We start from the raw sequence: 13,210 nt of genomic DNA, 5'->3' as shown, positions 1-13,210 counted from the left end.
ATCCAAAGGTTTCTAATAGCTGAAAAGCAGTTAACAAGCAATTTCCGAAAGTGATTAGAAAAGGAAGTGTGCGAATGTAGTGTTCTTTCAAAGGTGCTGACTGCGGTTTGAGTAAGATGGCTGCTCCCTCGTCTCCCAGAGCTCTAAACCCACCAGAGACTGCTTTCTGGAGCACTTGTGGGTGATCTCAAGTCCTCTCCTTGTCTGGAGAGGTTCGAAGAGCCGGTCTACTTGCCTGCTCTTCATTCTTCACTGCAGTCATTGGCTCCACTTTTTGTGGAGCCATCTTCAGTCTGCCATTTCTTCTTCTGGAAGTCTATTGTTCTTGATAAGGTATTTCACAAGAGGTATTGTTTTGCTTTTCATACAAAAGAATGACAATGCTTGTGCATAAACCTCTCCCTGAGTGTGCCTGCTGAAGTTCTGAAGTATTTTCCACATATGTAGGACTTCCAGAGGGAAGGGCTGCTCACTGTTATCTATATGGTGAGTTCTGCACTAGTCTGAATTGCTAAATCAATAGATGTTTGCATTATTCATAACTGTACAGTTATGCAATTATATTATGGTGTAGTTCACCGCATAGCTTTGGAACAGACAACTATTAACGGAAGTCTTGTACCTCAAACCTCCTTGGACATACATTTGGAATTATACAGAAGGCCAAAGAGATAATGCAAGTAATGGATATAGGTGTTACTTAAATCAATGTTTCGTAGAATTCATTCTCATAAAAATGTCTTCAAGTCGAGCTCAGCTTCATAGAAATGTCCATGTAATTTCCTTGGCAGGAGTTCCTGTTGTTTTTGAAACTTTTTTTTTTTAAGTCTAGCCTACAGTTGTGGGTCTTTCATTTAACTCAACCCTTTTTAGCTTCTTAGCCCAAAGTTGGCCAGATGCTACTTCCTGTTAGCCTCACTAAAAAGGCACATTACTTAGGAGCCACTTGGCAGAATTTTCCCTAATCCAGGAGATGAATTTGGATTACACTGATATAACAATAGAACAAATAAGTAAATAATCAATCAATCCTGACATTAGCTGTATGTTCATCCATATTTGAGTGAAAGCCATTTCTATGCAATGAAAGGGGAAGTGCAGAATTGGAATTGACATATGAATTCTAAATCCACATAGCAATAGAAACATTTTAGGAATTTTCTCAGCTCTCGGGATTCTGGCTCCCAATGTGGGCTTGACGTTTTAGCACACAGGTGAATTTCACAGGTCCCTTGATCTAACTGAAATCCCCAATGCAAGAAATCCATTGAGACTTCTTTCAAAAGCAAGAAGTGCCTTTCCTGTGTTACTTGCTGGAGTGTCAGAAAGGAGGAGGAGGAAGAGGAGGAGGAGGAGGAGGAGGAGGAGGAGGAGGAGGAGGAGGAGGAGGAAGAAGAAGAAGAAGAAGAAGAAGAGGAGGAGGAGGAGGAGGAGGAGGAGGAGGAGGAGGAGGAAGAAGAGGGGCTCTAGCAAACATGGAGACCCTAACAGATTATCCATGAGGGAAGGTGGTTCTTAATTGAAAAAGGAAGATACTCAATCCCTGTTTTATTGTTTTGATGATATTGCAATCACAGGTAACACCCTAGTGTATTTTTATATTCACAAATATGAAAGACCAACATCTGCCAGGGCCAAAATTCAAGATCCTGTACCCTTACCATCCACCATGGATCTGGATAGATTTTTTTCCTACTTTTTTTTTCTATTTTAATGGCAATTTAACTAATGATTCAGTCAAAGCTCTTGCACATCTCTGGACTAAGATAAGCCTACCATAGAGTGTCTTCTAATAATTTGAAAAACCAAGATATCTTCTTATGTTTCTTTTTAAGGCAATGATCCCAATATATGCCCTTTTTTGGAACACATCCTTCCCAACAGCAAGGTTGTTCATATTCATAAAACATTTACAAAATTGTTAGTGGCATGTCAGTACCAAAGAGCACAATTTTGCTCTCATCACCTTCTGGGAGCAGATTTCTTTTACTTTCCTTACTGATATATCTGAGTGATGAGGGTTGTAAGATATGAGCACCTTTTTGTTAGATAATTCATTAATTCAAATTAGTTCCTGTTACAGAAGACTTCCTAGGAGGCTATTATATATTCAATCACCAAATATCTTCAGATCTACTTTTTGGATTCATCTTAGCATACACATAAAATCTATATTTTGAGAAAGGAACCATCTTTGTATTTATATGGGGAATAGTGCTTGCCCTTTGTTCTGGAAAGTGAACATAAAAGTCCAATGTGACACTCTTCCAAAGCTGATTGCATCCTTCCATTTAGGCAGTCATGTTGTTTTTGGGCAGCAGAGGGCAATGGAGAGCTATGGAATGTTCTGCCAATCTATATAGTCACAAGAATGAGCAATCAGAAATTTAACAATTGCTCTTAAAACATTTGTGTGCTTAGTAATTGAGTAGTTCTAAATATAGAATTGCTAGGATTTCTACTGTGTTGCTGATAAACACATCCAGAAAATATAAAACGTTGACATCTTAGGAAATGGATCTCAGGATCTACTGTCTTAGCAGAAGCCTGACTTTAAAAGAGAAAACCAAATGTACCTTGTTGAGGCACTAGGAATGAAATGGGGATGATCCAGAGTTCAGTGGTAGATTACCTGCTTTGAATGCAAAAGTCTCAGCTTCAGTTCCCACCATCTCTACCTAGAATTTGGTTTGAAATCCCAGACAACATTGGGTCTCAAAGGGCATGGGTCTGACTCAGAAGACCATTGCTAGACTTCCGGGGAAGCTGAGAGTGGAGCCGATGACCGCGGCACAATGAGGAGCCAGCGAATGGATCAGCTTCTTGGAATTACTCTCCGGATAAGGAGAGGACTTAGGATCGCCTACAAGTGCTTCAGACAGTAGCTCCCCACAAGGAGACTGTAAGACAGCGGTCTCCTGTGGGTTTAGAGCTCTGGAGCTGAGTGGTTGCCATCTTTGCCCAAGCTGCGGTCAGGGCCTTTTTGGACACAAGAGTTCACATATTTCCTTCTTTAATTACTTCTGGAAATTGCTTGTAACTTTTTTTGGATATTAAGAACCTTCAGAACGGCAAGTTTCATTAGACCGGGTGAGTCTCTTGGCAAAAGAAGTTTTATGCAAGTTTGAGGACTGAAAAAAATCTTATTTTGGAATAAATAGGAAAAGGGTGATTAGAATGTTGATTTTGGAAAGTTATAAATGGACTAAGGGGCCAGGTGTATTTGAAATAAGATCCTGAAATTACAAGAATCCTTCCTGTGGGTTGTTTAGAATTCTATTTAAAAAATGAAGATTTTGAAATTAAGTATAAGAAACCTCCACATGGGAAAATGCTGTTGATTAGAAAAAACCATGATAAGATGGGACTCTGTAGGTTGGACACTAGAGGGAACCAGAAAGAACTAAAGGTTATAATTAAAGGAGAACAGATCCACTAATAAAAGTTGTGGCTAGGAGGGTCTTTGTGCAACTTCATATTGTGCATCAGTTACGGCTCTTCCTGGATTGGGAGGCTCTCTGCAGAGTCACTCATGCCCTGGTCACCTCCCGGTTGGATTACTGCAATGTGCTCTACATGGGGCTACCCTTGAAGAGTATCCGGAAGCTACAGCTGGCACATAATGCAGTGGCGCAGACAGTTCTGAATGCCCCTGGGGGACCCATATAACACCTCTGTTATGTGAACTGCATTGGTTGCTAGTTTGCTTCTGGGTCCAATTCAAGGTGTTGGTTATTACCTTGAAAGCCCTTCATGGCACAGGACCAGGTTATCTGAGGAGCCGTCTTGCCCGTTATATCAGCCCACCCCACTCAGTCTGGCAGAAGGGACATGTTGCGGACCTCACCAGTCAAGGCACTTTGGCTGGCGGAGTCTAGGAAGAGGGCCTTTTCTGCCGTGACCCCCATTCTGTGGAACAACTTACCACCTGAGGTGCAGTGCACCCCCACTCTCATGGCCTTCAGGAAGAATGTAAAATCTTGACTATGCCAGATGGCCTGGAGGCCTGATGGGGGCTCATACCATTGGAATTGGCTTGTGGGGTAATTGATTCTACCCCCCCATCATCTTGAATGTTTTAGTCTTTTTATGCATATAGTTTTTTAAATATATGGTTTGATTTTTTAAACTAAATTAATGTGGATATTTATATTTTTAACTGTTTTTGAGGTTTGATTTTAATTGTGAGCCGCCCAGAATCACCCTCTGGGGGAGATGGGTGGCATATAAAATAAATAAATAAATAAATAAATAAATAAATAAATAAACAAACCAAACCAAACCAAACCAAACCAAACCAAACCAAACCAAACCAGAATGGAGCAAAATACTCTAACTTTGGAAGAATTCAAGGATATTTGGGAACAATGCACTCAGAAGTTACTCTTAAGATTGTGTGCTATCATTAAAAATGGATTTAAAAGAGGTTATAGAAGAGAAACAGATTTTACCAGACAAGACTGAGACTGAGGCTGATTTGAATGTGGATTTAAAAATGACAGGTTACAAGAATGATATGGAAAAAGAAGTTATACTAGATTTACAAATGAAACTGGCTGATGTTTTAATAATTAAAAGGGATATACAAATAACAAACCAGAATGGTGACTTGGATAACTTTCTTATTTTGGATTTACAGAAGAGACATGTTAAAGTTTTGAAGGAGTTTCTGAGAAGAGATGGAGAGAAAATGAAAAAAAAATCAAGTTCTGGGACATTATTTAAAAGGATTAAAGATCAAGATTGTTAAAAGCAAAGGGAAGGAATATAAAGTTGGTTTATTTGATCAAGGTTAAAATATAGTTGTTTCTGGTAACTCTTAATGGATTTTTGCTGACCAGGACCAAATGACAAGGCTTTAAAGATTTGTTTATAGACAAGAGGTGAGATATAGGAAGAAGAGCTCTTTTGTTGTATTTTCAGAGAAAGTGATAAGTTACTGTGTTAAAAGTAAAGGAATATAAAGTTTGTTTATTTGATTAAGGCTAAAATGCTGCTATTAATGCTGCTATTAAGGCTAAAATGCTGCTATTAATGCTGCTATTTCTGGTAACTCTTAATGGACTTTTGCTGATTAGGATTGAATCGAGAGGCTTTAAAAAAATTTTTATAGATAAGAAATGAGATATGAGAAGAAGAGAACTTTTGCTGTAGTATCAGAAAAGGTGATAAGTTACTGAAATTGTTTGTGTACCTGTGGTGATGAAAGGGGAAATTATTTCTTTATATACCTCTTTTCTTTTTTCTTTACTATATTTTTTCTTTTTTTCTTTTCTTTCTTTTAATTTTTTTACCTGCATTTTTTCTTCTTATATATATTTTTAGTTTGTATTAGTTTTTTATTTTTGTATCTGTAAACTTTAATAAAAGTTATTATTAAAAAAAAAAAGAAGATCATTGCCAAAGGCCAATTCTGTGGGAAGGAAAATGTGCATTTATAATGTGGCCATGAGGCACAGACCTCCTAACTTCAGGAGATGCTAGAAAGCCATGAGGTTTTGTGACAACAGTCCTAAGGTTGCAAATCCAATTGCCGCCATTAATGTTCGTTCTAATTTTTAGTTGCATTTTCATTGGCAAACAGGTTGTGTTATTGTTCTATTATTCTTGTGTTTCTGGTAAATTCTAAAAAAGAAAAGAAACAAAAGCTTTAGTGACCATCAATTCCTAGTTTAGAGGAAGGAGAGAAGAAGAGCGTAGCATATCGTTTCCCTCCTGTCCACTCCTTAGACCAGGAATCATATTACTTGTACAATTAAACTAACACCATCTATCTATGCCCAAGAAGGAGCTATCAGGAGGCTAGGAGAACCCCGAGGTGCAAATGTTAATGAAATGAAAGAGTCTATATTTTATTACATTTCTTCCAGGACATTTGTTTTTTCCAAAACACAGCATTACATTTTTCAACTTTTCTCCCCACATGTATGTGGGGATGACCTTGGGAGACAGGAGGAAGAGCCACAGACTGGAGAACTATTGTGCAAAAAAAATCTCAGCCCACAGAAGCAGAGAAGATGTGGGAAGTGTTTCAGAAAGGAACCTCCCTAATTTTCTGGAAAGTAAAAGAGGGGAGAAATACTTTCAGACTTGCAAGATTTTGTTTACATAACCTTACAATAAAGATAAAGCTAATACTTCTGGTTGTGTTTCTTGTCTGGACTACCATGAAGGACTAACACCACATCAGCACACCTATGAGATGGGAAGCGCCAAGAAATAGTAACTGGGCCAAAGTGAGCTTCCATGGCTGAGGGTAGATGTGAAATCCAGCCTTCCCAGCCCTAATACACAACTCCCTCACTGCAGCACACTAGAACTCTAGGTGGAAGAAGTTCCCAGTGGAGGCTGAACATGGAATGGAATATCCTGGAAAACATGCTAACTATGTAATGTTTTGTCACTGGTCCAACGTGTATGTATTGATGACAAACTCATTAAAGTATGGCTCTTTCTGGTGCCAAATGATATAAGGAAAATATTTGAGGTAATCTTCCTATATTCACTGGACTCCATATTTAGCAAAGCATACATGTGTCAGTGGAACCAACTCTATTAAAAAATCTAGGGACAGACAATTCAAGTCTAAAAGGACAAGTAATGGATTAAACAAGTTATATGTTTGGATAGAAAGCCTGCATCTTTGAGCTTCCTATTCTTACAATAAAGTGGGGAAGGAAATAAAGTAAATACAGATCTTTAGGAAAGCAGACCAAGAGCCATGCCCCAAGAATAGCAGTTTTCCTATCAGGAGAAAACAGCAAAGACAGCAAATGGAAAAAAGCTAGCTTGCTATTCCTTCTCTTAATGCCTCTGTGGTTAATGAGATAAAAGGGGGAAAGAGATGGTCCTGCTTCATCTTCAACAAAAGGTACATCCAGCTAAAGAGAAAGGCATCAGCAACAGTCTTGATGAAAATCCACATTTTTCAGAAGTACAAACATCATTTAGAAACGTTTTGGGAGGACCTGAGGATCAAGTATTCTCAGTTGCAATGAAGAAGGGAAATCAAGCTAATCTTCTGCAAGAAGTCACTGTTGGAGGTTGCAGTTCTGAGCAGGAGAATCCATGTTGTAACATTTTGCTGTAGATTTTTTGTTGAATAAAGCTGTTGTGGCATAGCTGAGATGATTAGGCTAATTTGTGAGAATCCAGAAGAGGGGTGGGTTGGTTTGCTTGTTTGCTTGTTTATTTATTTATTGGATTTCTCCACCACCCGTCTCCCCCACAATAGGGGACTCTGGGTTGCAGTGCCCTGTGCACCAGAGACTCAAGAAATTCTCCCTTCCCAATTACCACAATTTTGCAAGGCCCCTCATAATGCCAACATTTCATAAGACTGCATGCAAGAATACTGGAGTCATGTGGTCTTGCACAAGACAGTTCATGGATTTGGTGGGGAGAAATGCAAGCCATTATGTAAAATTGTGCAATGATGCCTAAGGCCAGAAAAAGTTGCTGACCTATGTTTCAGAGACATAACTGCCTACCTGGCATATGGGAAACATTGCTCATCCCACTCTGATCCACAGATTTTCAAGACTTTATTTTTAAAATGTAATAAATAAATAATTTCAGAAAGCAAAGTCTTTGAAAGAGCCAGGCCTGATCACATATCCTGCTAGGTATCTATTGGGGTGTAATAGCAATCATGGGGTCATGATAGCATCATCTAAGTCCATAAAGTCCAAAACAAAGACCAGTTTTCTTACCTACAGAAATCCTTCCCTAACATATGTTAAGTCTATCTTAATTTTTTAAAGCACAACTTTTCTGCTTCTAGGTCCAAGTTGGATCAATTATTTTTAACGTATTTTCAGGAGGAGATTGCTCTCTCCAGTCAATATTTACAGAAGATAGCTGTCTTTGATTCTTTTGGAATTTAGGAGTGGTTTCTGGGAACTGGTTTCAAAACTGTAATTTACTCCTTAGTATAGTTAAATGTACAAGCATATATAATCCAACCAGTCTTGTGCCTTGTTTATACATACAGGTAGTCCTTGGGTTATGATGGCAATTGGGACTGGGATTACCATTGCTAAGTGATGCAGTTGTAAAGTACAACAACACGTGACCGCATGGCTTAGCGACGACAATCCCGGCAGTCCTGGTTGCCATTGTAACCCCAAGATGCGTGGGCCATTAATTGAGAAGCAGTGGGAGTCCTAGGTAAAGTGTGTGGGTGGGGGGGGAGGCTGGGGGAGACTGGAGGAGGCCGGCCCAGGCTGCACACAAGCTGGGTGAGAGCAGGGCTGTGAGTGCAGGAAGGCTGGTGGGTGAATGGTGCAGCAGGCACAAGCGCAGAAAGGCTGGGGAGACTTACTAGAGCAACTTACGACCTTCCCTGTTGGTTTCTCCATTGACTTTGCTTGTGGGAAGCTGGCAGAGAGGGTCACAAATGGCAATCATGTGACCATGGGACACTGCAACTGTCATGTGATCCACTTGCCAAGTGACTGAATCATGATCACATGACTGCAGAGGCACTGCAACTGTTGGAACTTCAAGGACTGGTTGTAAGTACTACTCATTCTGCGCCATTGCAACTTCAAATGGTCGCTGAATGAGTGGTCAGTAAGTGAGGATTACCTGTAAATAAAAGCAGATGCATCATTATATGGAAGGGCTTTCACTAACATTTTTCCAGAATGCAAGTTTCTTCTTTTTAGATAGCCATACTGTGTTACAGAGATCTTGCAATTATTAAGACAAGCCGTTTTAGAAGGCTTGGATAATCAGATTGAAAAATTAATATATCTTGAACTGGCCTCCTAACTGGAGATTACTTCACTGTAAGAAGCAAGTGCCAGAGTATAAACTGGTTTCTTCTATTTTGGCTATCCAGAGGATTTAGGTTTCAGCTCCCAACATTCCCAGTTGGAGAATTCCAACTTCTCTGGGAGACACTAGATTGAGGAAGTCTGGTATAAATCATTTTATTTATAGAGTTTGGAATTAGTTTTAGTTACTGCAGAAATACATGATTATCTATTCCAGTTCATCTCCTCATCTCGAAATTCCTCCTTACTTGGCAGTCAAACAATGAAGTATATCAGAAAAGACTCCAGTAACAGAATCAGCACTTCTCTATAGCCTGACTTTGAATAGACAGGGCTATATTTCTTCCCTTTCAAAGAAAAAAAACTTCTTCCCTTTCATGCAGTCTTCTGACACAAATTACATTTAAAGCCTATTCTCCCAATGTTTCTGGAAGTCATTCAGCTGATTTTACAGCCCACCATGACTGCATCAGATTTTCAACTTTATAGTTCAAGGTCTTTTTCATTATATGTCCTCTCGCAAATCACAGTAGTACTGTATCATCAGCAAGGTAATAACCTACCTTTCAGGGTTACTGTATAACTGCAAGATGTTATACAGAAGAAACTTTGACTCCTCTGAAGTTATATATAAATGCTTATACAATGCTGATGCTTCTATATAGATATCATTTCAGTACATATGCCATATACAATGATGTCAACAGTACTTCAACTGTAGTTGCTAGCGAAGGAGTTGCTATTTCTTTCCTTAAGATAATGATAAAAATTGTACCTCTCCTTTTCTCTCTTTCCAACCTGTTAATATATCTATAAGCTGTTTCACGCTTAGAAAAGAGGTCAGGAATTTGTGGCTTGTCAAGTGTTGCTGAACTATATTGCCAGCAAGCCAAGGCTGAGAGGTGCTAGGACCACAATTCAATAACATTTGGCAGGCTATAACCATCAGTTCTCATTCAGTGAGCAGAAATACACTTGGAATGCAGCATTCTTATTATACTAAACTCCTGGGTAAGATCCTGCATGCATTGCCTATACATCGAAACAGAATGCCTGTATCAAAAAACAAACTTTTTATTTGCATATTTCATTGGTTAGATGGGTGGCTATAGAAATTAAATAAATTAAAAAAAAAGTTTCATTAAGTCACCCCAGAAGCTTATTACTCCCGATGATGGAAATAAATTCATTTTATGCTTTAGGAACATAGGAAGTTGTCGTATTTAGATTCAGCTTGTTACAGGGATTTTAATTAACATTGAGCATGTTCAATGTTCAACACTAAGCGTGCTTCAAAGGAACATGTTGGTTTGATAAAGTCTCCAGTGAAACAGTCTCTTGAAGCAGCTTCATGCTCGGCATTGCATTTCTCTCTTTGTCTCCTAGAAGAGGCTTCTGAGCATGTATTGTGAATATTTAAAATATGCAGGCTGAGCTTGCAAGAGACAAGGCTCCTTTGTCAAGGCAGATCCCTTCATCTCTTCACCTCCATGAAGAGAAGACTCAAACCACTTCTGTAGCCAAAGCTCTTTGTTTATGTTTGCCCAAGCCACCTCCTACATGACCAGTGATCACTTTCAATCTTGCACATTGTGGAACAGCTTCTACCAGTGACATTCATTCCTGCCACTGTCACCCTGGTTATTCTTCTGGGACATCCTGACATTCTGAATGGCTGCTAACATCAAAATAGCATTGCCCTACTTTATAAGTGATGTGCAGATCTCCCCAGCACGAACACAGACTATTTCAGCCTCCAGCAATCTTCTCCCCCACTCCTTCTGAAGAGATTGGCCAATTTCCTTCTTTGTGCAGCTGGTTCAAGCAGCCTATTGGGAAATCTTCAAGGGTATAGAATTCAGTCTCTGACTCACTCTTCTGCGCTCATGACTGACAGAAAGCTTCATTACCGCAGCTGATTGTGTTGATATGCGGTCCACTGATGAGTGGCATTTTTTTTTTTTTGCATGGGAAGAACTCCCTTAAAATTTAGCAAAAGTGTAAAAATTATCAGTAAAACACCCACCATGCTAGGCAGTATTGTGACGTGGCATTTTCCATAGGGTATAGTTAGCCTTGTAGTTTTTAAGCTAAAGCTGTATTTCTCCAGTGAAAATACACTAATCCTTATAACTATGCTGGTGGGTGACAAATCTGCTGGTGTGAAATTCTGATACACATCTATTGTTACATGAATCTCAGAGGTCTTGAACTATCTCTCAACATACAGGGTTGCTGCAAAGCGCGCACGTGCACATACACACACACACACACAGAGGAAAATGCTAATTATGGAGTCTGGCTGTTCTCTATATGTTGTTTTCATTTAACAGTACTGAGTGGAGTGGAATTTATTGGCTGAAGTTATTATATGAACATCACAATCACAGGAGGAATCCTCATTATTCAGTTATATCCATGTTACAATTACGTGTAAGCCCCAAGACTCTGATGACTTTCTTCTGAAACATACATAGTACTGAATTGCACTAAAGAAATTCAGCATACTAAAATAGCTACATTTAAGAATTTGCTCTAATGAATAGGATGGACATCACAAGATTTAATGCTGACTAGACAACCCTGCGACCCCTTGGGTCATCCTTTGAGAGAAAGGTAATACAGTCTGATGTGACCAGAATGAACATTAAATTTTAGGCTGACCATATATTTTTTTTACCCCTATGCTTGACAGACCTGTGATCATCTAAGAAGAGTATATACCATAAACAGAGAAATAATTCTAGTGACAGACAAATTTCAATAAGTCAATATTTACTTACCTCAACAGATAAACAGAATGACCACGGGCAGGCAAAAAAGCAGTGGGAGTGGGAGCGACTTCCAGTTTCCTGCCAGCTTCCCCATTGATTTTGCTTGTGGGAAGCTGGCAGGGAGCATCGGAAATCACGATCACATGACCGTGGGGATGCTGCAACAGCCACAACTTTGTGAATAAAACTGGTGTGAACATCGTGGAAATTTCAATTCCACAGGAGTAACGGGTCCTGGATTTTTTGCGCATTCTTTAAGTTACTGGATTTTAGGTACCTTGATTCAAAAATTGTTGCAGTATAATGCACTGTTTGGGCTAACTTGAGGGTACAAACAGACAAACTGATAAACACAATGAAAGTTTTAGTAGTATATAGGTAATAATTAACTTTTTAATCTTCCCTTCTGCTATTCTTATGGTCATATCATGGAACATTATTTTATATGATGGTAAATTTGCAGGAAAACAAATTTGCCATCTGGCTCTACCAGTTTTTGAAAGCGAAGAACTAAATTTTGGGCATCTGCTGGAACTTCCCTACTGCTTTGTATCCTGTTTCCAAATGGGAGAAGAAACTGAAGGACAAACTATAACCATGAAGAGGCATTGGAACTGTCTGAACTTTGTCACATTCTGTAGAGAACAGAAGGCACTGGTATACAATCAAATCAAAGTAGCTCTTCCAAGAGGTTAATAGAACTCCAGCACGTTAAAAAACGGAACATTTTTTCCATTATCATTGGTCTTCAAAGAGCTGGAAAAGCCTCCGGCTTTATCAGCTTTGTAGAATTGTAACTGCCCGGAAATAGAAATCCCCCAGAAAGTCTTCAAGACCTTCCTTTTTACAAGTTAAAAGATCTGAGTTGTTTTGCATCTCTTTGAAGAGCTGTAGTGGTTATCTGCAGTTCTGCAGCTCAGTTCTGGTACACCTACTTTTACTCTGGAGGTGAGCAACCGGCAACCTTGGTCTGATTTCAAAAGCATTATGCAAACAATCAGTTTAGACCTCTGGCAGGTGAAACTTTTTATTCTAATAATAACTTTTTATCTTTTTCTAATGCCTGCTTTTATTCACGTGTTATTTTAACTGTTGTAGGCGACCCAGAGTCGCTTTGTGTGAGATGGGCAGCTATATAAATGTGATGTATAAATAAATAAAATAAAATAAACTTCTCTTGCCTACTGAGTCTAAATTAAAATAGGTAGCAGTGCTGAGAAAATGCACGATAGTAACAGAGAAAGAGAAAGAAAAGGATAGTGAGAACACACTATCCATTTCCTAGGTTTAGTGGGGATCTGTAAATATGACTATTTATTTGTAAATAATAGTTTAACAATAATTTACAATAATATGACTATTATAATAGTCATATTAAATATGACTATTGTATTTGTAAATATAACCTTAACCCCAGCAAACATTAATGAACGGATTTTGCAGAGTAGGAAAAATAGCATAAGAAATGTAGCCGTCTCTATGCATTAGAGAAATAATCGGTTCGCCGAACCCGCACGTACCGGGGTCAGCAACTAGAGCCCACCCCGAATTTAGATACTTAAGGGCTGGAGGTGGCAACCTGCAGCAGAAGATCTCGGATCAGGTCAACTCTGTAAGAAACCCTGCCAGGGGGAAGTGCAACTGCAGTTCACAAAG

Source organism: Python bivittatus, unplaced genomic scaffold, assembly GCF_059951505.1.
Source record: "Python bivittatus isolate LINGU-HERP-01145 unplaced genomic scaffold, Pbiv_v1 ctg000980_np1212, whole genome shotgun sequence".
NCBI classification, from domain to species: Eukaryota; Metazoa; Chordata; class Lepidosauria; order Squamata; family Pythonidae; genus Python; species Python bivittatus.
This window is presented reverse-complemented; position numbering follows the sequence as displayed.